The 22,127-nt window shown below is 38.9% G+C and overlaps 1 long non-coding RNA gene across 1 annotated transcript in view; it reads right to left on the bottom strand.

Moving 5' to 3' along the window:
• Positions 1 to 400: 400 nt before the first annotated feature.
• The window catches only part of LOC111775294 (uncharacterized), a 37,229-nt gene continuing 15,502 nt past the window's right edge, over positions 401 to 22,127 (bottom strand). The window contains exons 3-6 of the long non-coding RNA XR_011422060.1: positions 5,697 to 6,124; positions 3,972 to 4,104; positions 2,691 to 2,848; positions 401 to 1,955 (exon numbers count right to left, since the gene is read on the bottom strand). This is a non-coding gene — a long non-coding RNA (uncharacterized lncRNA). The remainder of the gene's footprint in view (positions 1,956 to 2,690; positions 2,849 to 3,971; positions 4,105 to 5,696; positions 6,125 to 22,127) is intronic.

The raw sequence follows: 22,127 nt of genomic DNA, 5'->3' as shown, positions 1-22,127 counted from the left end.
ATTAAGTTTCACATTTGCTAAGTGAATTCCTTTTAGATGAGCGTATGTAAAATATGAATATATGGGGTCGGCCTGGTGGTGCAGCGGTTAAGTTCGCATGTTCCACTTCTTGGTGGCCTGGGGTTCGCCAGTTTGGATCCCGGGTGTGGACATGGCACCACTTGGCAAAAGCTATGCTGTGGTAGGCGTCCCACGTATAAAGTAGAGGAAAATGGGCACCGATGTTAGCTCAGGGCCAGTCTTCCTCAGCGAAAAGAGAAGGATTGGTGACAGATGTTAGCTCAGGGCTAATCTTCCTCAAAAAAAAAAATATTGTATCATGTACCAAGTATGTGGTAGTTGAGGTACTATCAATGTAGGAAAAAAATGAAAAGACAACATAATAAAAATCTACGATAAATTATATAATACTTTAAAATCAATTTATAACTTTTTAATCAAAACACATAGAAATATTTGTAAAAAAGTGATCACACATTTGTAAGAGACATAGCATGGTTAAGACTGTAGACTTTGAGATTGCATTAGCTGGACTGAACACAGTTTACCCATTTGCTAGCTTCCTGATCTTGAGCAACTTATTTAACCTCTCTGAGGCTGTTTGCTCACCTGTAAGATGGGGTTATCGTTCTGCTTACCTCACAGCATTTTTGTGAGGATTAAATGAGATAATGCATGCAATGGGCTTGGCACAGTGCAGAATATATAGCACAATAACTCGTCATTAACATTGTTTATTCAGGTTACAGACATACTTGGTGTAACAGTGATTCATATGTTCTTGCAGTAATTCAATGGCTTCTTAGGAATATGAAGCCCACAGGTCAGAAAACACTGCAACAAAGCAGGAACTGTGCTGTGGGGCGCCTTTAGAAAGAATAATAGAGAACTATCTTGTTACTGAAGGAGCTGGAGTTTGGAACTTGGAAGACTCTGGAAGAAAGTCCCTCCTCAGGAACTGTGGTTGGCCAATGGAGCAGCCCCTGGAAGGCCCTGTCATGAGGAACAAAGAGGGGACCCCACTAACTGGATTAGCTCCTGGGAGCTGGCACCGCTGCTGACAAGAGCTCTGTCACGACGCTTGGTAGTGTTCTGCCCCAAGGACCTGCTGACCACACAGGCAGGGAGGGTTGCTTACAGAAGGGGCACTGGGGAAATCCAAATATTCAGGCTTTCTGATTCTGTCTTCCCATTATGGCCTCTTGCTTGCAAAGAAGAGTGTTGGCCCCAATTCTCCATGCAACATCCAAAGGAGGGGCAAAATCTACGCTCTGTCCACACACCCTCGTGGGGAGGGTCAATAATCATTTCCCACCAGGAAGGTTGGAGGCCAGAAACTGGACTAGGATTCAAGCCAGTTTAGAAGTTTGATCTAGAATCTGGTCCTCAGGCTTCTAGAAAATTATTCGAGTCTTTTATCTGGGGCGGATGCCAGAGTTTTGTTTTCAAATACTCCGTGAAAAGTGATGCTGCTGCTGCTGCTCATTTTTATGCATTTACATGCATCCACAATATCACTTTTATTATAAGAATACCTTAGCAATAACTAATGAGAACATATCAGGTGATTTTGAATAACATAAATGTTTTCCCAAGACTGGGGACAGTTTCTCAGTTCAAATCCCAGTTCTAGCACCAGATAGGTTTTCTCTAAGCTCAATTTGTTCTCTGAAATTGAGACAGTAGAAGCAGAGGTTCTCAAGGTCACTTCCGGCTCTCACATCCTCTGATGAGACCACTCTATGATAAGGTCCCAGACGTGAGGCCCAGGGCTTGCCCTCCCTGGGTCTCCTCTGAAGCCTTTGGAATCTCTCCCCCCTCAGCTTGCAATGCTTCCTCCAGGACGTGCTTCAACAGGGCCAAGGAGAACTTATGACTGGAAACGCGAGGCTGGAAGGATAGCGTTCTTTCTCAAAAAACACCACTACACATCCAAATCATCCAATGAAGCTGACCTGAGAAAAGATATCACAGTTTTCCTAAAAAATCAGAAGGATTGTCAGTTGGAAGTAGATTAGATATGTTTATAATGGAACCAGAGACTACAGTTTAAACAAATGAATTGAAGTTAAAGTCATATTTTTTAAACATACGAGTTTATATTTACATTAACTATTATAAGGAGGCTGTTTTATAGGTTCTTCAAGTATAAAGGGATGGGATTTAAATTTGATGACTTTCCAGTTTGAGGTTCTTTTCTTCTACTCCAGAATCATATGCAGGTGGTGTTAGCATTCTGCTAGTGTTTGGTGAACTGTTTAAATCTAATAACTTGATTTCAGAGTATAACAAAGGATACGCTTTCTGATCTAAGAGTCTAAGCCTCTAGGAAATAAGAATGTATTTAAATGAACTGTTAAACCAAATAAAAAGTAGGTATTTAGTTTATGTGATTAAATCTTAACATTTTTTGTCAACATGAACACATAGCTTGATATTTAAAGTTAATATGGTTTCTGTTCACATGTTTCTTGAGAAATTGAAAATGGCTCAAGCTTTAGATTTGAACTTGTATAAGGAAATGTCAATGCAAATAATCCATAATCAATCTATAAATCAAAATTGGGGTGAGTATATTATGAGCCAGATCTGAGGACTAGCCCAGGGCCTTCCTTCCCCAAGGAAGGAAGGGCACCAAAGAATTGGGGTGTGCAGAGTAGTTATATACTGTCTTGGAACAAAGAGCATACATCACAAATGATAGGAATGTCCCATTTACGATTGTCATGAGATGTTTAGCTGGCACAGCAGATCGGTGGTCGGCAGGTCAGTGGTCACAAAGTGAGTGGTCACAAGGTGATCACAGCAGGTCAGTAACGCATCCTTAGTTTAGGGAGAGATGCTTATCCTAAAGGAAATGCCAACATGAGGGAGGTTACATTCCCATCTTTGGGTGCATCATTCTTGTCATTGAGACAGAGTAAATATTTAAAGCAGATGTACAACACATGCTCAATAGGCCACGCCAGGCATTTTTTGGAAACACAAGGTCAGGCCAGATTAGTTTTAACCCAAATGGCTTCCTCAAATATTCCAATATATCCTATTGCTTGCCATTCATTTCACATTTTCCCCCTTTTGATCTATAATCTTTTGATAGAAAGCACTGATGATCAAAATACTATCCCTCAGTGCCAGGGTGGTTGCTGCCACCTCAGTGCTAGGCTTTTCCCTCACTTATTTGCCTAGTTATCCATGTTGGGGGGAAACAGTCAGACAAGCATAGAGGTATACCTTAACAGAGGAAGCCTTTAAGAGGCTTTAATGTTATATAATGGACTCCTTATGTTCACATTGTTTACAATTACGAAAGATTCATTTAAGACATTCACCTGCTGTTTCACGTGCTTTAGCAGAGATGACACATTGGAAGATTCATCTGGTATGAAAACACAGCATTCAGTCTGAACGATTGTATATGTACCACCTTGGGATGCAGTTAAAATATCTAAAGCCATTCTGTTTTAAAGGACAGCCTTTTTCATTAAGGACATTTCAGTATTTAATAAGGCTATTCCTGATTGACTGTCATTAAGGGCTTGTTGACTTAATTTAGTCAGGGCTTCTATACATGATAATGACATCTTCTAGCCCCAAGGAAGGAACAAATATAGCCACTAGGTGGCCACACCAGTGGAACACTGAATGAGCCCACCTGGCCTTAAAGAGAGGAAGATTGTTGCAGGTGTTAGCTCAGTGTGACTCCTTCCCTGCATCCAAGGGAAGCTCAGGGTGCAGTGTTTTAGCCATCCAGACAGTAGCCAAGGCCAGAGATTTGTTCTACACAACCAGTGAGTTCCATTAGGAGCCACTCAAAAAATGCCTGCCTTTGAGACCAGTCTGTTCCAAATCAATCACTTTCTCTAAGTATAATAGTATTCTGAAAACCTTAAAAGGAACAGTTATAAAATAGGTACAGTTTAAGCACTACAAAGGTTTAAATGAGGAGATATAAGGTCGGGAATACAGGCCTGGTCCAGAGTCTTGGGACAGCTGTCTACAACAGAGGCTGTCTTCTTTTCATCCTGGTTTGGAAATATTTGCATTGGTCAGTTGAAGTCAAGTATCAGAAACAGGAACTGAAAGCCACTCAGGTGCAGAAACCTTTTTTAAATGAAAAATGTGAATCCATGAGTCTATGCCATTTGATTCTGCAGCGCATATGCCTTTTGATTCTGCAGCGCATGAATTGGTTAAAAGTACCCAGCATGGTCCTTTCCAACATGGCTGCAGAGAGTCTTTTATTTGATGCCACTTCCAAGAAATAAATTCTCCAGGTTATAGTCCATGATCCTTAAGGTCTTCATCTACCAGGAGCTCTCTGTGAAAAGAATCAGCTACCAACCTCTCAATTCTTGTAAGTGTCTCGATGACACCTTGACAATAATTAAGCTCTCTCCTTTAAGCAAAGTTAGTTCACACATTCCTTCATCTAATTGCATAGGCCATTCCATTATTATCTCCAGAGGGACAGCCGATGTTCACCAAAGGGTGTAGATCTAAGATTGAGGAGCACGAGCAGGAGAGCTTTTGGCCATGAGAGATTAAATGCTTCTGAAAGCTTTGCCAATTGGGTTTTGATTTTGCCATTAGCTCTTTCCACCAATCCTGAGGATTGGAGATAGTAAGCATAGTAGAAATGCTGCGTTATTGGCCAAATGTTACAAATAGATTTAATTATTTGTCTGGAGAAATGAGTTCCCCAGTCACTATGGGACTCCATAGGAATTCTCCACACAGGAACCATTCTCTCCAACGATAATTTACCTAAAGCCATCACTCTTCTGCAAGGAAAGGCCTCAACCCAACATGAGAACATACAGGTCACTACAAGATATATTTATCCTTGAGATGGTGGCATTTGAACAAAGTCTAATTGCTATACCTCAAAGGCTCCCTTAGAAAGGGGAAAGTGGCCTTGTGATTCATGAAATAGTTTCCCTGAATTTTACTTTGGCCATATAGTGCAACAAGTACAGGCTTTATGGGTCACTGTGGGAGAAAGTATCCAAAAGTATTGTTTTCCCCCTTTTATTGTCACCTTTATTTCTCCTTCTGTGGTGACTTTTTTGAATATTTAGAAGGAAATCTTTTACTGGGTTAGCAGAGTTAAAAGAAAGTAGTGGGCATTCTCGAGGCTGGACAGCATATCCAACTTGATAGCATCCTTACTTATTGTTTAAGTAAGTCTCATCTCTAAGCTGAATTAGATAATAGAATACAGTCATGGTCTTTTCCTCTTGTGATGTTGGAAACAAGGTAGCAGGCTTAAGATAGTGAATAATATTTACCTATGTAATACAACCTGAGAAGGTTTATCATCATTTACTTGACAATGCTTCGCATGCAATTTAGCATACCAAACAAGCCTAATGAGTATCTCCCCCTTTATAGGAAGAGAGAACAAATTTCTTTAAGTTCCAGGGGCCCTCTGAAAATTCTCAGAGAAATTTTTTTGAAGTCCAAATAAAAACTTCATTTAGGATATGAATTTGGGGGGGGGCTTGTCAGAAATATCAGAAAGTTTTAAAGCACTTGGTCAAACAAGATCAAGGGGTTGCTGATGTTGCCGAGAAACAAAGGTCGCTGTAAAACAATGCTTAGTTATCCATTCAACCAAAGTAAGACTCACTCAAAAGTAAAGAAAACCTGTTATAACCTCTATCAAAAACAGACTAAAAGTTCAGGAAAATTACCTTTTTTTTTTTGCCTTTCCTCATGGATCTTTTTTTTTTAAATTGAGTTCATAATAGTTTACATCATTGTGAAATTTCAGTTATACATTATTTCTTGTCTGTCACCACATAAGTGCTCCCCTTCACTCCCTGTGCCCATCCCCCTCCCCCCTTCCCCTGGTAACCACTGAACTTTTCTCTTTCTCCGTGGGTTTGTTTATATTCCACATATGAGTGAAATCATCTGGTGTTTCTCTTTCTCAATCTGGCTTATTTTGCTTAGCATAATTCCCTCCAGGTCCATCCATGTCATTGCAAATGGGATGATTTTGTCTTTTTTATGGCTGAGTAGTATTCCATTGTGTATATATATATACCACATCTTCTTTATCCAATCATCAGTTGACGGCACTTGGATTGTTTCCATGTCTTGGCTATTGTGAATAGTGCTGCAGTGAACATAAGAGTACATATGTTACTTTGGATATTGGTTTTAAGTTGTTTGGGTAGATACCCAGTAGTGGGATAGCTGGGTCATATGGTAGTTCTAGAAACTTATCCTTTTTAAGAGAAAACCAAATTCTAATTTTTGTACCAGCTTAGTTCTGACATTAAAACTCATTTACTTAATTAGATTTACTTCAAATCTTAGCCAACTTGACCATGCATAAAACTCTTTCCTCAGGATTCCTCTTCAACAAACCTTCTATACCTTTCTTTTTGCATTCAGAATTTGTCCCATGCCTTTCTTTTTTCCTCATAGTACTTTGGGACAAATTTATCTTTCTTAACAAAACAAACAAAAATATTTCCATTCTTTATAACTTCTTTACTGAAAATAGACATCTTTCCTTGAAAACAAATATATTTTCCTTAATTTTTAGTAGCTTTGATCACATATATTAGAATTTTTAACCCTTAGAAACCTTAATTTTTAGTGAAAACCAAGAAGTAAGCAGTTATAAACTTTCTTTTACATTAGCATTTTGTGGCTTGGAAAATTTAAATGTATCTTTTATAATTTCTAGAAACATGTTACTTTATAGTACAAGTTTTTAATAAAACACAAAACATGGGGGCTGGCCCAGCGGCACAGCTGTTGAGTGCGCACGTTCCTCTTCTCGGCGGCCCTGGGTTTGCCGGTTCGGATCCCACGTGTGGACATGGCACCGCTTGGCAAAAGCCATGCTGTGGTGGGCGTCCCACATATAAGGTGGAGGACAATGGGCATGGATGTTGGCCCAGGGCTGGTCTTCCTCAGCAAAAGGAGGAGGATTGACAGTAGTTAGCTCAGGGTTAATCTTCCTCAAAAAAAAAAAACAAAAAAACCCCACAAGATATATTTACCATTAGACTCAAACACCCTTTAGTTTCCCTGTAATAAGATGCCAAAAGTAGAAAAACCTATATTTAATAATTACTCTCTAATATTTTCTCTTATTTGTAAATGATCTAGATACTCAATGAATTTTTATCATTTAAATTAACCTAGCAAAACTTCAAAGTTTCAAGTTACCAAAGAGATTTTGGAAGCTGTTTTAAATACTTAAACCATAACACATAATTATCATTAAAAGTTCACCCAACACTCATCTTTTTCACATCTATTTAGTTACTTATTCCAAATAATTATTTACATTGTCCACAAGGCTTCATGAGACATTAGGCAAAATTAGCCATCATTTTAAGTTATTACTTTTTGTTAACCGGTTTTGTAATTGAGATAACACCAGATTATTTGACCAATAAATGTAGAATAAAGGCTGCATGTCTGCATCATAACCAATGCTGATAGGTTTGAGGACATGCCTATTTTAATCAAACCAATAATCTTAAATAGGCTTTCATTTACCAAAGATTAATTTTTCTTCTTCTTCTTTTTTGGCACCTGAGCTAACAACTCTTGCCAATCTTTTTTTTTCCTGCTTTTTCTCCTCAAATCCCCCCAGTACGTAGTTGTATATTTTAGTTGTGGGTCCTTCTAGTTGTGGCATGTGGGATGCCACCTCAGCGTGGCCTGATGAGCAGTGCCATGTCCATGCCCAGGATCCAAACCAGCGAAACCCTGGGCTGCCAAAGCGGAGTGTGCGAACTCGGCCACAGGGCTGGCCTCTACCAAAGATTAATTTCATCATGTTAACCTAAAAGACATTTGGGTTAGTTTCTAATACATTTAGAAATAATTTGTGGCAGTGGTTACTTTAAGCCAATTAAATGAAGCTCTTAATTTTGGCCATATCATCAGGAGGTAAGATATTACACACATATAACATACATAGACACACATACACAGAGACTTCACAGCTATTGTCTTCAAATTACTGCCATGAATCAGGTACAGTAACACAAAGCTCCCTAGTTATGAATCCAAATTTTGTTGTAAGACTTTTCTACTAATATTTGTGGAGAAGACACTCAAGACATTAGATGTGGCAAGGGCACTCTTATGGCCATTTTTCTTTCCTTTTTATTTCTTCAGTCTTAGGAATTGGTGATGGGCTAGAAAACAGTTCCCAGAGAGGCAAGACCATAATCCTTCTTGAGATAAAGGAACTGAGTGGAATCTGAACTGCCTTGAGAGCTGCTTTTTAGTTTTGCAAGGGTTTGTAAGATGAGAACAGTTGCACTACCTGTCCAACTGCATCACCCTAATTTGTTTTTTTCCCTCTAGGTGCTTAGTTTTATTTTAACTTAGGGAAGAAGGCCTGGAAAGAAAATTCCTATCAGGCTCTGAATATCAGCTTCCAATCTGGCTGAATTTCTGATCAGAAGTTGCTAAATCCTTTCAAACACCTTGTCAGGTTTCAGCCTAGACAAACAGTAACTACCTGGTAGTACTGAACACTTCTAGTAATCTTTAACGTAGCAGCTTCCCAGAAAATCTCTCAGAGTCTCATTAACTCTAGGAGTAGATTATGCAGGTGTCTGTAAAGCCATGGGCTAATATTTTCCTTTAGTTATCTTTTATAACAATTTATATTAGCTTTGCAAGCAAGCTTTCAATAAGGTTATTTTGGAGTTTTGAAATCTTTGCTTTTAAGTGCACTTCTCAAATGATCTTATCTAATTGGAACATTCCTTCTAAAGGCCAATGGAATTCCCCTGAAGCTGGTGGCAGTTTGGTGGGACCCTTAGCCATGAATGGAGTGCAGCCCACATTTCTGTCTGACTATCTCTGATGACAAAATGGGGTGCAACCACATTTTGTCTGACTGTATTTTGGGACCTCCAACCTGACAATTATTAAGCAAAGCCCTGAGGACATGAAACGAGCTTGGTAAGATTTTGTTGTTGTTGTTCTTTGTAAATATTTACAGCTTCCAGAACCTTTAGTTTGAGCAATTGTGCCGGAAGTTGGCGAGCTCAACTCTTTAAAAGTTTCTCTGTTATCCGGCTCCTAAAAAGGAGCCCCACAGTGGCCACTGGAATTTTAAATTATCACACGTTATTTTTTTTTTTAAAGATTGGCACCTGAGCTAACATCTGTTGCCAATCTTCTTTTTTCTTCTTCTTCTTCTCCCCAAGGCCCCCTGGTATATAGTGGTATATTCTAGTTGTGAGTGCCTCCGACCATGCCACATGGGACACCACCCCAGCACAGTCCAATGAGCAGTGCCACGTCTGTGCCCAGGACCTGAACCAGTGAAACCCCGGGCCACCGAAGTAGAGTGCATGAACTCAACCACTCTGCCATGGGGCCAGCCCCCCCGGGTTATCTTGCCAGCCTTTTACAACTACCCTCATTTTGTTAAGCACTTGCAAGTTTCAGCATGAAGCCAGCTGGAGTTAAGAGATGAGGCTGCCCATTTGGAAACTGGTCAGCTTTTAGAGGTTCAATTTCCTACTTTTCTTTTAGTTTCGTTTTGCTATAAAGTCTGAAGAATTTCTAAGGACAGTGTCCTTAGTGGGTCAGAATTGTGCTGCTTGTGAGTGTTACTCCCTAAAGAAATGTTATAAACACTCTCTTACATGCCTCAGTTTCTCCTACCAGCTGTATAAGACCACCATGGGGGCTCAGAGCTTGAGTGACCAACCCGCATATGTGCTTCCCCAGATGAGCCTTTAATTAATTAACATGAATGACAGTGGAGTTCCCTATAGGACCACTATCCATAGTGAGGAATTTGACCCTCCAACACTGCCACTAAGCTTCTGGGTCACCTGAGAATGTCCTTCAGCTGGGAGGATCTGTGTCCCTATTCTTTGGAGCTGAACACATTCAGTCTTTCATTTCTCTATCAAGCAGTTTGCTCAGACTTTATAAACACAATTCTTTCCAATTTAAACTCAAATTAAAAGGTGAGCCTGTCTCATTCACTCCAAAGTTCCCCCTAGGCTCCCCTGGCCAAGGACATTCCCCCAGGGTTCTCTTTTCTAGGAATTCCCCCTAACTTCCTCTTACCTAGGCTATGTACCAGTAACCCCTTAAGACACCGAGTCTTAAGGTTTGAAACAGCTCACATAAACTCTGGACCATTGCTTAAAATAAGGAGATCTGGGTTTCAGGAGAACTCACCAGGGACACCTGAAGAATGCAGTGACCTGGGGTGGGGGGTGCTCAATGGGCCCCTATTGGTACCGAATGCCAGTTCAGTGTAGATTCCAGGTGGTCTCTGGTGGGTTTCTCTGAAACCCTGCCAATTGCGCAAAAGAATTTTGACACAAATAGTCCATAACCAACTTATAAATCAAAATTTGGGTGAGTTTGTTATGAGCCAGATCTGAAGACTAGCCCAGGGCCTTCCTTCCCCAAGGAAGGAAGGACACCAAAGAATTGGGGTGTACAGAGTGGTTATATACTGTCTTGGAACAAAGAGCATACATCACATATGAAAGGAATGTCCCTTTTACAATTGTCATGAGATGCTTAGCTGGCACAGCAGATCGGTGGTCAGCAGGTCAGTGGTCACAAAATGAGTGGTCACAAGGTGATCACAGCAGGTCAGTAATTAATCCTTAGTTTAGGAAGAGCTGTTTATCCTAAAGGAAATGTCAATATGGGGGAGGTTACATCTCTATCTTTAGGGGGATCATTCTTGTCTTTGGGACACAGTAAATTTTTTTTTAATTTTTATTGAGTTACCGATAAGCTACAATCTTGTGAAATTTCTGTTGTACATTACTGTTTGTCAGTCGTGTTGTAGGCGCACCCCTTCACTCTTTGTGCCCACCCCTCATCCCCCCCTTTCCCCTGGTAGCCACTAATCTGTTCTCTTTGTCTACGTTTTTAAACTCCTCATATGAGTGGAGTCATACAGAGATTGTCCTTCTCTAATTTGCTTATCTCACTTAACATAAATCCCTCAAGGTCCATCCATGTTGTTGCAAATGGGACGATTTTCTTCTTTCTTTATGGCTGAGTAGTATTCCATTGTGTATATACATATATACCAATCATCTGTTGATGGGCACTTAGGTTGCTTCCACATCTTGGCTATTGCAAATAATGGGGCAATGAACATTGGGATGCATGGGATTTTTGGAATTGCTGACTTCAAGCTCTTTGGATAGATACCCAGTAGTGGGATAGCTGGGTTGTATGGTAGTTCTATTTTTAATTTTTTGAGGAATCTCCATACTGTTTTCCATAGTGGCTGCACCAGTTTGCATTCCCACCAGCACTGTATAAGTGTTCCTTTTTCTCCATAACCTCTCCAACATTTGTCACTATTAGTTTTAGATATTTTTGTCATTCTTATGGGTGTAAGGTGATATCTTAGTGCCGTTTTGATTTGCATTTCCCTGATGATCAGTGATGATGAACATCTTTTCATGTGCCTATTGGCCATCTGTATATCTTCTTTGGAGAAATGTCTGTCCATTTCTCCTCCCCATTTTTTGATCAGGTTGTTTAATTTTTTGTTGTTGAGTTGTGTGAGTTCTTTATATCTTATGGATATTAAGCCTTTGTCAGATGTATGACTTGAAAATATTTTTTCCCAGTTAGTGGGTTGTTTTTTTGTTTCAATCCTGTTTTCATTTGCCTTGAAGAAGCTCTTTAGTCTGATGAAGTCCCATTTGTTTATTCTTTCTATTGTTTCCCTTCTCTGAGAAGACTTGGTGTCCAAAAAGATCCTTTTAATACTGATGTCAAAGAGTGTACTGCCTACATTTTCCTCTAGAAGCCTTATGGTTTCAAGTCTCACCTTTAGGTCTTTGATCCATTTTGAGTTTATTTTGGTGAATGGTGAGAAAGAATGGTCAATTTTCATTCTTTTACATGAGGCTTTCCAGTTTTCCCAGCACCAGGGACACAGTAAATATTTAAAGCAGATGTACAATGCATGCTCAACAGGCCATGTCAGGCCCTTTTGGAAACACAAGGCCAGGCCAAATTAGTTTTAACCCAAATGGCTTCCTCATATCCTCCAATACATCCTATTGCTTGTCATTTATTTATCAGTACATTAGCCAGTAACACAGAGACCTGATGAAAGTGCCTCGGGCTGTTCACAGGTGGGCTGTGAAGACCGGTTCTTGACAGTTTCTTATTTCAAAAACTGTGCTATAAAAACTCACCTTTTTAGATATGTACTCTCTAAACAATATAGAGCTTTAAGCAGGTTCCTCAGTTAATCTATACCATTTTGTGGACCTGTTCTATAAAAGTATTTCTCCTAGACATTAAAATAATAGATTGACTTTGCTAATTACATAAATAATATAAAATTTAAAATAGAACTAAAGTACAGAACCACTGCGTAAACATCAAATTAAAGTACCAAGAGTGACTATTCCATCCCTTCCTCCATGAAGCTCAAGTGATTGCCAAAAGCCTGTATGGAATTTCTGGCATTTAATTTTTCTGACCTCCAAAAATGGCAGTTTCACACAGTCCAACCTGATATGAAATGGGGATATGAGCAGCAGGAGAGTGATTTAAGCTAGCTGCTCAGAGAACATTTTTCCAGTTGGAAGAAAATCATTATTGGATAGAGCCTTAGAATAGCCGCTAGCAAGTTTGTGTCAAACGGTGCCACTCAAATGCAAAGGTTGCTATGTTTTCCTTTACAACACAATGAGAATATTTATGTGTGTTCTCCCTCCTTCCTCAGCCAGCATGTCTTCTCAACAAAGGTAACTTGGCTTCCTCCCAGCACTGCTCTGAGCTGGTCTGATGAATGTCACCAATGACCTTCTCGGTTCCAAGCTCAAGGTACACTTGGGAGTTCTGTGCAGCACTGGATACTTCTTGGAGCTCTCTCTTCTCCCCCTCTGCCACTTCTCTTTCCTGGTTTACCCCTACCTCCTTCCATCTTCCTCTTCTCTGGTTCCCCGTTTAGGTGTTGGTGCTCCCCAAAGCTCTTCACTCATTTTCATGAGTTTCTCCATGCCTTTCTCCGAACTCACAGCTTTCACTCCTATCTATATACATTCCTATACCTATAGCACCATTCGGGTTGTCTGCTCCAGCCTCTCACCTGGAAACCCAACTGTCAAGTGTCCCAAAGACATCTCAAATCAAACATAGCCCTAACCTCCCCACCCCTCTGTGCTCCCATGGCACTGTGCTGATGACTTGTCCTAACATCACACTACACTGCTGGGGCTTAAAAATACATTATCATCATTTTATTGAAGACAGGGACTCTTTCGTATTCAACTTAGAGTTCCAAGCTCCTGGCAAAGCACTGGTGCACAGGAAACACCCACTAAATATGAGTGAGCAAGTACAAGTCTTGTGACGCTGCTGACTTGAACTTGACACAGAGCATCTCTGCTCTGCCTGGAGTGTTGCCTTCTTTCCTTGGCTTCTTAATATGTCTGGGTTGTGTTTTGGTTACTGGGTTGCTTTGTTTTCAACTTCCTGATTGTTGCTGGGTGATTTCCTTGGGACTCTCTCCTGGTTGCTATGCTTCACATACTCTGAGATTTCCATTTGTAGCTAAATGGTTCACATTTTTTATCAACCTCTGGAATGGAATAGGGCTTCAGAGAAGCTGAATTGCAACCGCACACATATTTGTGGACTCTAACAGGCAGGAAAGGAGTTTGGCAGGAGTCTCCTTATCTCTACCCAAAGTCATCCCATGTGTCTTATTTCACTGTCTGCCTCCTCCAAAAGGATTGCACTTTCCCAACATTCAACACTCTGGTTTGAATGTTTATTCCGTGGTAATGAATCTATGAACTTAAAAAATGAAGAGGTTTATTAACCTCAAAACAAAAATGAGAAAGCTGAAGGTTTTTTCTAGCTTTTGTGGGATAAAGCCTTTTGTTGTTGTTTTCCTTTTAAACTTTAAAACATACTCTATAACTGATTTTTTTAAATGAAAGACTTCTACTAACATGAGAATTTGGGAAAGACATCTAGATTATTTGCCTTTTACAAACATGTTATAGTAAACTTGCTTTATCTGGAAATGTTGGGAACTGAGATATCCTGATTAGCTGGATACTCTAATCAACCCAAAAACGTTTCTTAAATGCTTTCTCAGCACTGTCCTAGACATCCAGGGAAAATTCGAAGAATTTTAAAGTACAGTTGGGGCTGAAAAGTCTAAGACACATGTAGTAATTTGTGAACAATTCAAGATGATAGTGGTAGAACAGATAAATCCTCGAATGCGCCTTCAAAACTGACCAAAATACTATCACAACCCTCTAGTCAATCTATTCTCCCCTTCTCCAACGTGCGTATTCAAGCCTTCTCCACTCTCCTTGAACTTCTGATTCAGTGCTGTGGCTGCCACTACCTCAACCACTACCCTCCACTCACACTCCTTCCCTCTCCCTCCTTCCAGCTCCCCCACCCTCAGAGGGGTAACCTTGGCTCACATTCACAGGAGAGAAAACAACACACAAACTTCCTCATCCTCCTGATGCCAAAAATATCCACCTACCCCCATCCCTTTCACTCCATTCTAATATAATAAACAAATCACCCCTTTCCTATGTAAGGTCAATCCATCCACAGTGTGAGGGATCCCTCCGCTCCTTTCATTCTCAGAATTCTTAAATAGGGACAACTATTCTCTCTCATGGCTTTTTTCACCATTTTCTTACTTTCTCCATCAGAATTTCCTAACAGTTTTTAAACATCTTCAAGACTTCCATTTAAAAATTGCAAGTTGCATTCCCCCACACAGAGACTCTCCCCCTTCACAGGCATATTTTGCAGAAATGTTGTCTACACATGCAGTCTCCATTTCCTCAACTCTCGTTCACTCACCAATCCAGTCTGGCTTCTGCCCCATCACTCCAGCAAAAGAGCTCTAGCAAATGTGACTGACGCACTCCATGAGGCTAAAGTCATTTGTTGTCTTCAGATAGCTTCAATTATCACTTACATAACAATAATTCACAGATCTATTTGTGAGAAATGACTCCAACTCTGAAGCCAGACTCCTCACATTTGAGTCATATCTCTACCACTTAATACTTCTATGCCTCAGAGAATTTCCTGAACCTCTCAAAGCTGTGGTTTCCTCATTTAAAAAATGTAAATAATAAGTAAGAACTAACCTCAAAGACCTTTAGGGATCAAATGAATTGAGTCTTTCACATACACATATAAATTAGTTAGGACAAGCCTAGAAACCACTATTATATGTTTAGCCCAAATCTTTATTCTGAACCCTGGACTCACATATTGAACTGCATCCTGGACATTTCCACTTGGATGTCTCAGAGGTACTGTATTAGTTTTCTATTATTGCTATAACAAAGTACGTCAAACTTAGTGGCTTAAAACAACTTAAATTTATTATCTTACAGTTCTGAAGGATGGAAGTTTGGCGTGGGTCTCAATGAACTAAAATCAAGGTATTGGTAGGGCTGATTTCCTTTCTGGAGGCTCAAGAGTGGAATCAGTTTCCTTGCCTTTTCCAGGTTCTAAAGGCCACCTGCATTCCTTGGGTTATGGGCCCCTTTCCCCATCTTCAAAGCCAGCAACATTGCATCCTCTCTCTGAGTCTCTTCTGCCCCCCCATATTTTTTTAATTGAGGTGTAATTCACATACTATGAAATTCACTATTTTAAAGTGTAAAATCCAGTGGTGGTTAGTATATTTACAAAGTTATACAAGCATACCACTAATTCCAGAACATTTCCATCACCCCAAAAAGACATCCCATACCCCCAGCTGTCCCTCCTCAGTCCTCCCTGCCCAGCCCCTGGGAACCACTAATCTCCTTTGTGTCTGTATGGATTTGCCTATTATGGACATTTCACATAAATGGAAGCATACAGTATGTGGCCTTTTGTGTCTGGCTTCTTTTCACTTCTTTCACTTAGTATGTTTTCAAGGTTCATCCATGTGGTAGCCTGTATCATGTATCAGTATTTCATTCCTTTTTATGGCTGAAAATACTCCATTGTATGGATACACCACATGTTGTTTATCTATTCATCACTTGATGGATATCTGGGTTGTTTCCACCTTTTGGCTACTATGGATAATGCTGTTATGAACATTCATGTACAAGTTTTTATATTAACATGTGTTTTTAATTCTCTTGGATACATATCTAGGAGTAGAATCATATTGTAACACTATGTTTAATCTTTTCAGGAACTGCCAAACTGTTTTCCAAAGTGACTGAACCATTTTACATTCCAAACAGTAGTGTATGAGGATTTCAATTTCTTCAAATTCTAATCAACACTATTGTCTTTGTCTTTTTCTTTTTTATTTCTATAGCCATCCTAGTGGCTATGAAGTGGTATCACACTGTGGTTTTGATTTGCATTTTCCTAATGACTGATGATGTTGGTAATCTTTTCATATGCTTATTGGCCATTTATGTATCTTCTTTGGACAAATGTCTACTCAAATCTTTTGCTCTTTTTTAATTGAGTTTCTTGTCTGGATATTACACCCTTCTCAGATACATTATGTGTAAATATTTTCTCCCATACTGTGGGCTGTCTTTTCACTTTTTTGATAGTGTGCTTTGATGGACAAAAGTTTTTAATTTTGATGAAGTCCAATATATCTATTTTTCCTTGGTTGCTTGTGCTTTTGATGTCATGTCTAGGAAGACATTACCTACTCAAAGTTCATGAAGATTTACACTTATGCTTTCTTCTAAGAGTTTCATAGTTTTAGCTCTTACATTTAGGTTTTTTGATCCATTTTGAGTTAATGTTTGTATATGGTGCAAGGAGGGGGTCCAAATCCATTATTTCACATGTGGATACCAAGTTGTCCCAGCTCTATCTGTTGAAAAGACTATTTCTTCCCCATTCAATAGTCCTGGCACCCTTGTCAAAAATCAACTGGCCATAAGGTAAGCTCCTTCACATTGGTCTTGGTCATGATTTTTTGATTCGACACCAAAAGCAAAGGCAACAAATCAAAAATAAACAAATTGGACTACATCAAACTTAAAAGCTTCTGTACAGCAAAGAAAATCATCAAAAAAATGAAAAGGCAACCTACTGAATGGTAGAAAATACTTGCAAATCATATTCTGATAAGAGATTAATATCCAAAATATATGAAAACTCATCACAACTCAATAGCAAAAAAGCAAACAATTCAATTAAAAAATGGGCAGAGGATTTGAATAAGTATTTTTCCAAAGAAGAGACACAAGTGGCCAACAGGTACATGAAAAGATGCTCAGCATCACTAATCATCAGGGAAACGCAAATCAAAACCACAATGAGATATCACCTCACATCGGTTAGAATAGCTATTACAAAAAAAAAAAACAAGAAATAACAAGTGTTGGCGAGGATGTGGAGAAAAGGAAACCCTTGTGCCCTGTTGGTGGGAATGTAAACTGGTGGAGCCACTATGGAAAACAGTATGGAGTTCCCTCGAAAAATTAAAAATACATCTACCATATCCAGCAATTCCACTTCTGGGTATTCATTCAAAGAAAATGAAAACACTAATTCAAAAAGATATATGCACCTCATGTTCATTGCAGCATTGTTTACAATAGCCAAGATACAGAAACAACCTGTTTCCATCAAGGGATGAGTGGATAAAAAAGATGTGGTATATATACACAGTGGAATATAATTGAGTCACAAAAAGAAGGAAATCCTGCCATTTGTGACAAGATGGATGGACCTTGAGCGCATGATGCTAAGTGAAATAAGTCAGACAGAAAAAGACAGATGCTGTATGATCTCATTTATACTTGGAATCTAAAACAATAACAACACAAACTCCACCAAGCTCATAGATACAGAGAACAGACTGGTGGTTGCCAGAGGTGGGGGTGAGGAGCGGGGATGAGTGAAATGGATGAAAGAAGTCAAAAGGTACAAACTTCCAAGTATGAAATAAATAAGTCCTGGGGATGTAATGGACAGCATGGTGACTATAGTTAATAATACTGTATTGCATATTTGAAAGTTGCAAAGAGAGTAAATCTCAGAAGTTCTCATCACAAGAAAAAAATGTTTTGTAACTCTGTATGGTGACAGATATAAATTAGACTTATAATAACGCTATATGTCAATTATACCTCAATTAAAAAAAGAAAAGAAAAAAGTCGATTGGTCATAGATGTATGAGTTAATTTCTGGACTCCACCTTCTATGCCATTGATCTTTATATTTATGTTAATGCCAGTACCACACTGCTGTTTCTTTGAAGTAAGTTTTGAAATCAGGAAATGTGAGTTCTCCCACTTTGTTCTTCCTTCTGAAGATGGTTTTCACTATTCTGGGTTCCTTGCAGTTCCATGTGAATTTTAGCATCAGCTCGCCCGTTTCTGTAAAAATGGCAGTTGGAATTTTGACAGGGATTGCATTGCATCTGTAGATCAATTTGGGTGGTATTGCCATCTTAACAATATTAAGTTTTCCAATCCAAGACCACAGGACATCTTTCCATTTATTTAGGTATTCTTTAATTCTTTTCAGCAACGTCCTGCAGTTTTCAGTGTTCAAGCCTTGCACCTCTTTGGTTAAATTTATTCCTGAGTATTTTCTTCTTGTTTAAGTTGTTGTAAATGAAGCTTTCTTGATTTCATTTTTGGATTGTTCCTTATAATGTATACAACACACCTCACTTTTGTATATTGATCTTGCATCCTGCAAATTTGCTGAACTTATGAGCTATAATAGCTTTTTTTGTAGCTTCTTTAGGGTTTTCTCTATATAAGATCATGTCATATGCAAGTAGAGAGAGTTTTATTTCTTCCTCTCCAATCTGGGTGACTGGTTTTTGTTATTTGTTTGTTTGTTTGTTTGTTGTCCTGTTGAATAGAAGTATTAGGAGCAGAAGTCCTTTGCTTGTTCCTGATCTTAGGGAAAAACTTTAAGTCTTTCATCATTAAGTATGATGTTAGCTGTAGGTTTTTCACAGATGCCCTTTATTAGTTTGAGGAAGTTCCCTTCTGCCTCTAGTTTGTTGAGTATTTTTATTATGAAAGGGTATTGGATTTAGTCAAATGCTTTTTCTGCTTCTATTGAAATGATCATGTGGGGTTTTTTCCTTTATTCTATAATATAGTATATTTCATTGATTCATTTCGTCTGTTGAAATAACCTTGGATTCCTGGAATAAATCCCACTTGATTTATTCCATTAAAAAGGTGTATAATCCTTTTACATGTTGCTGAATTTGGTTTACTGATATTTTGTTGAAGATTCATAAGACATATTGGTCTGCAGTTTTCTTTCTTATGATATACTTTTCTGGCTTTGGTATCAGGGTCATAGTGGCCTCACAGAATGAGTTAGGAAGTGTTCTTTTCTCTTCTACTTTTGGAAGAGTTGTGAAGGATTGGTGCTAATTCTTCTTTAAATACATTGTAGAACTCACCAGTGAAGCCATCTGGTCCTGAGCTTTTCTTTGATGGAAGGTTTTTGATTACTGATTCAATCTCCTTACTTGTTATATAGGTCAATACACATTTTCGACGTCTTCTTGAGTCAGTGATGGTAATTTGTGTCTTTGTAAGAATTTGTCCAGTTCATCTAGCGAATCTAATTTGTTGGCATATCACTATTTATATTATTTCACTATAAGCTTCCTAATCCACCTCTTCCCTATAGTTATGCAGCACTGATCTGGCATACATTTTGTGTATCTTCCATGAATTCAATGCTGATGCTGCTCATGTGATGCTCCAAAACAACACCAAAACGATTGCTTAGTCATTCCTTCCTCAAAGGATCCTTTTCTCTTATCCTCAATTTCATCAAATCTGCCTTTAATAAGCTGTGACACCACTAAACCCTCCCTTCAATAACACTCATCACAATTGTAGTTTTATGTTTATTTGTGCTAAGTTTTATAGTCTCTATGTTTTGTGTCTTTTTTCCCACCAGTATCTCCCCAGTATCTAGCATAAATCTGGCACATAGTAGATAGTCAACGAATTTACTGAATAAATAATTTCATTGAATTGAATTGAAGTGAATGAACGAATTGATGAATTAATTGTGTTTTAAAGAACTCAAAGGATTGCGTAGTTCAAAGAAGTAAAAAGAAATCAATGAGAACCATACCATAATAGTCAGCAAAGGCCTGATGAGGCAAAAGTAAAACTGTTATAACAAGTTATAAATCATAAAAACAAGCAGTATGACTCTAGACCTTGAGTCTTCCATTGAATTGCATTCCAGAAATCTTATTTTAAAGTCCAATTAAACAAATTGTATTTGAGTGAGAGTTGCCATAGTGTCATCTTAGAACGCTATCACGGGTAGTAAATATTAAAACTGTTCCAAATATGATAATTCTTGGATACTTCAGATCACATCCTGGGAACGTGCAGTGCCTTAGGGACATCACAGCAAACTACAATTATCGCAGCACAACTCAGCGGTTACAGACAACACAGGCTTGCTTTCAGGGATCTGTCAAAAATGCTGCACCAGCATTGGGCCTCCCAGCCTTCTGCTATGCTCTGGGCTGAGAGAGACAATGCCCTGGCATAAAGCAAGCAGGCAGAAGTAGCTCTTACAATCCTTAGGGTATGAGGGCAGCCACTAACCCTTTCCCCAGAAAACGGCCTTCCCGCCACTAGTGGCACAAGTGTTTGATGTTATCCATGCTAATGACAGCATTAATGTAGTGGGAAGTATGACAGGTTTTGTCAGAAATTTGGGAGGGACTTAATCCTGCCTCCATCATTACCAGTTGCATGACCTTGGAAAATGCATTTGACCTCTGTAGAACATTAAGCCAGATAAGTCGTTGAAACATTTTCAGTAAGCTCTCCTGTTAACAATTTTTAACCATGGACCTTGTGCTTCAAAATATTATGTCTAGAAAAAGTCACTTAGTGAGCAATAATTAAGTGTTTCACTTTCTGTTTTGTGAAAAATTCTGACAAATCTCTAAGGGGGATTAGGAATGGTGGTGACACAAATGAGGGAAGCTGTAGTAGGCAGAGAGCAGTGCAGGCGACTGGGCTGGAGGGAGGTGTCAATCTCACCGAGTAATTCAGCAACAATTTGATGTCCTGTTTTTATGGAACAAAGATCTATAAAACTGAACACATTAAGGGAAAAAGCCCAGCAAGAGTATGATTTAGTCTAGGGATTTTGAAATCTTGAAAACAGCTCACAACACTCCATTACTATCTTCGTAATTATTCAAAGATCTCAGGCTGGACACCACCACACAGGACATCCCAGAAGTCCCTAGGAAAAGTGTGCTCCAGGATGAATTTCTATTCACTGAGCTTTGGGGTCCCGGCCTTCTACAGTCAAATTAAGGAATGTTTTTTTAGAGGGGGGTAGTTATCCCTTGTACATAGAAATCACATGTAAGAACCCTCCAACAATGAAATTACACAACTGAAAGGAAAATATATCTTTCTTGCAAATATTTACTTTATAAATATTTTCTGTCAGTGCTTTAAATTTATTTACATTACGCATTCTCAGTGGGGCACTACTACACCAAACAGGACAAAAATTGTTCCTTGGGGAGTGTTAAAAAAAATCTTAATATTGCAATGTTATATAGCCCTCTGAAGCTCAACCCTACCTAATAAAACCTTATTCCTTAGTATTTAATTCCTCCTGTTGGGTTTTGGGTTTTTAGGCGTATCACATGAGTAGCATTGACACTGAAATCAGGGAAGGTACACAAAATGTATGCCAGATCAGGTCTACAGAACCCCGGCTAACAGAAGACTGAGAATCAAGGACCTGCTCTTGCTCGACGGTTCCATCTCAGAGTCACATTTCAAGAGATGGCCTGCACATCGCTCTGGGCTGCTGCTGGCCTGCTGAAGGCTGTTGATGTTTGTTCTTCACGTTTCCGTGTGTGAGCGGACTTTGAGAATTAAATAAAAATAGTTTACATTTTATTATTTAACTCTACAAAAATTACTTGATACATTATCAGTTATGACAAGTGCTGAAAAGAAAAAGGTCAACAAAATCTGCGTATCTAGTAGCTAAATTAAAAGCTATGTTCTCACATTGAGCAAAAGTCTAAAGTTAAGTTTACTAAAAGTAATTAAGAAATTAATTTTTCAATAGTTTCACTCTTGCCAGAAAAATAACACTTTTGAGTGATTTTTTTA

The sequence above is a fragment of the Equus caballus genome, chromosome 10 (assembly GCF_041296265.1).
Source record: "Equus caballus isolate H_3958 breed thoroughbred chromosome 10, TB-T2T, whole genome shotgun sequence".
Classification (NCBI taxonomy): domain Eukaryota; kingdom Metazoa; phylum Chordata; class Mammalia; order Perissodactyla; family Equidae; genus Equus; species Equus caballus.
Note: the sequence above shows the minus strand (reverse complement) of the source record. Positions and strands in the feature narration are given on the sequence as shown.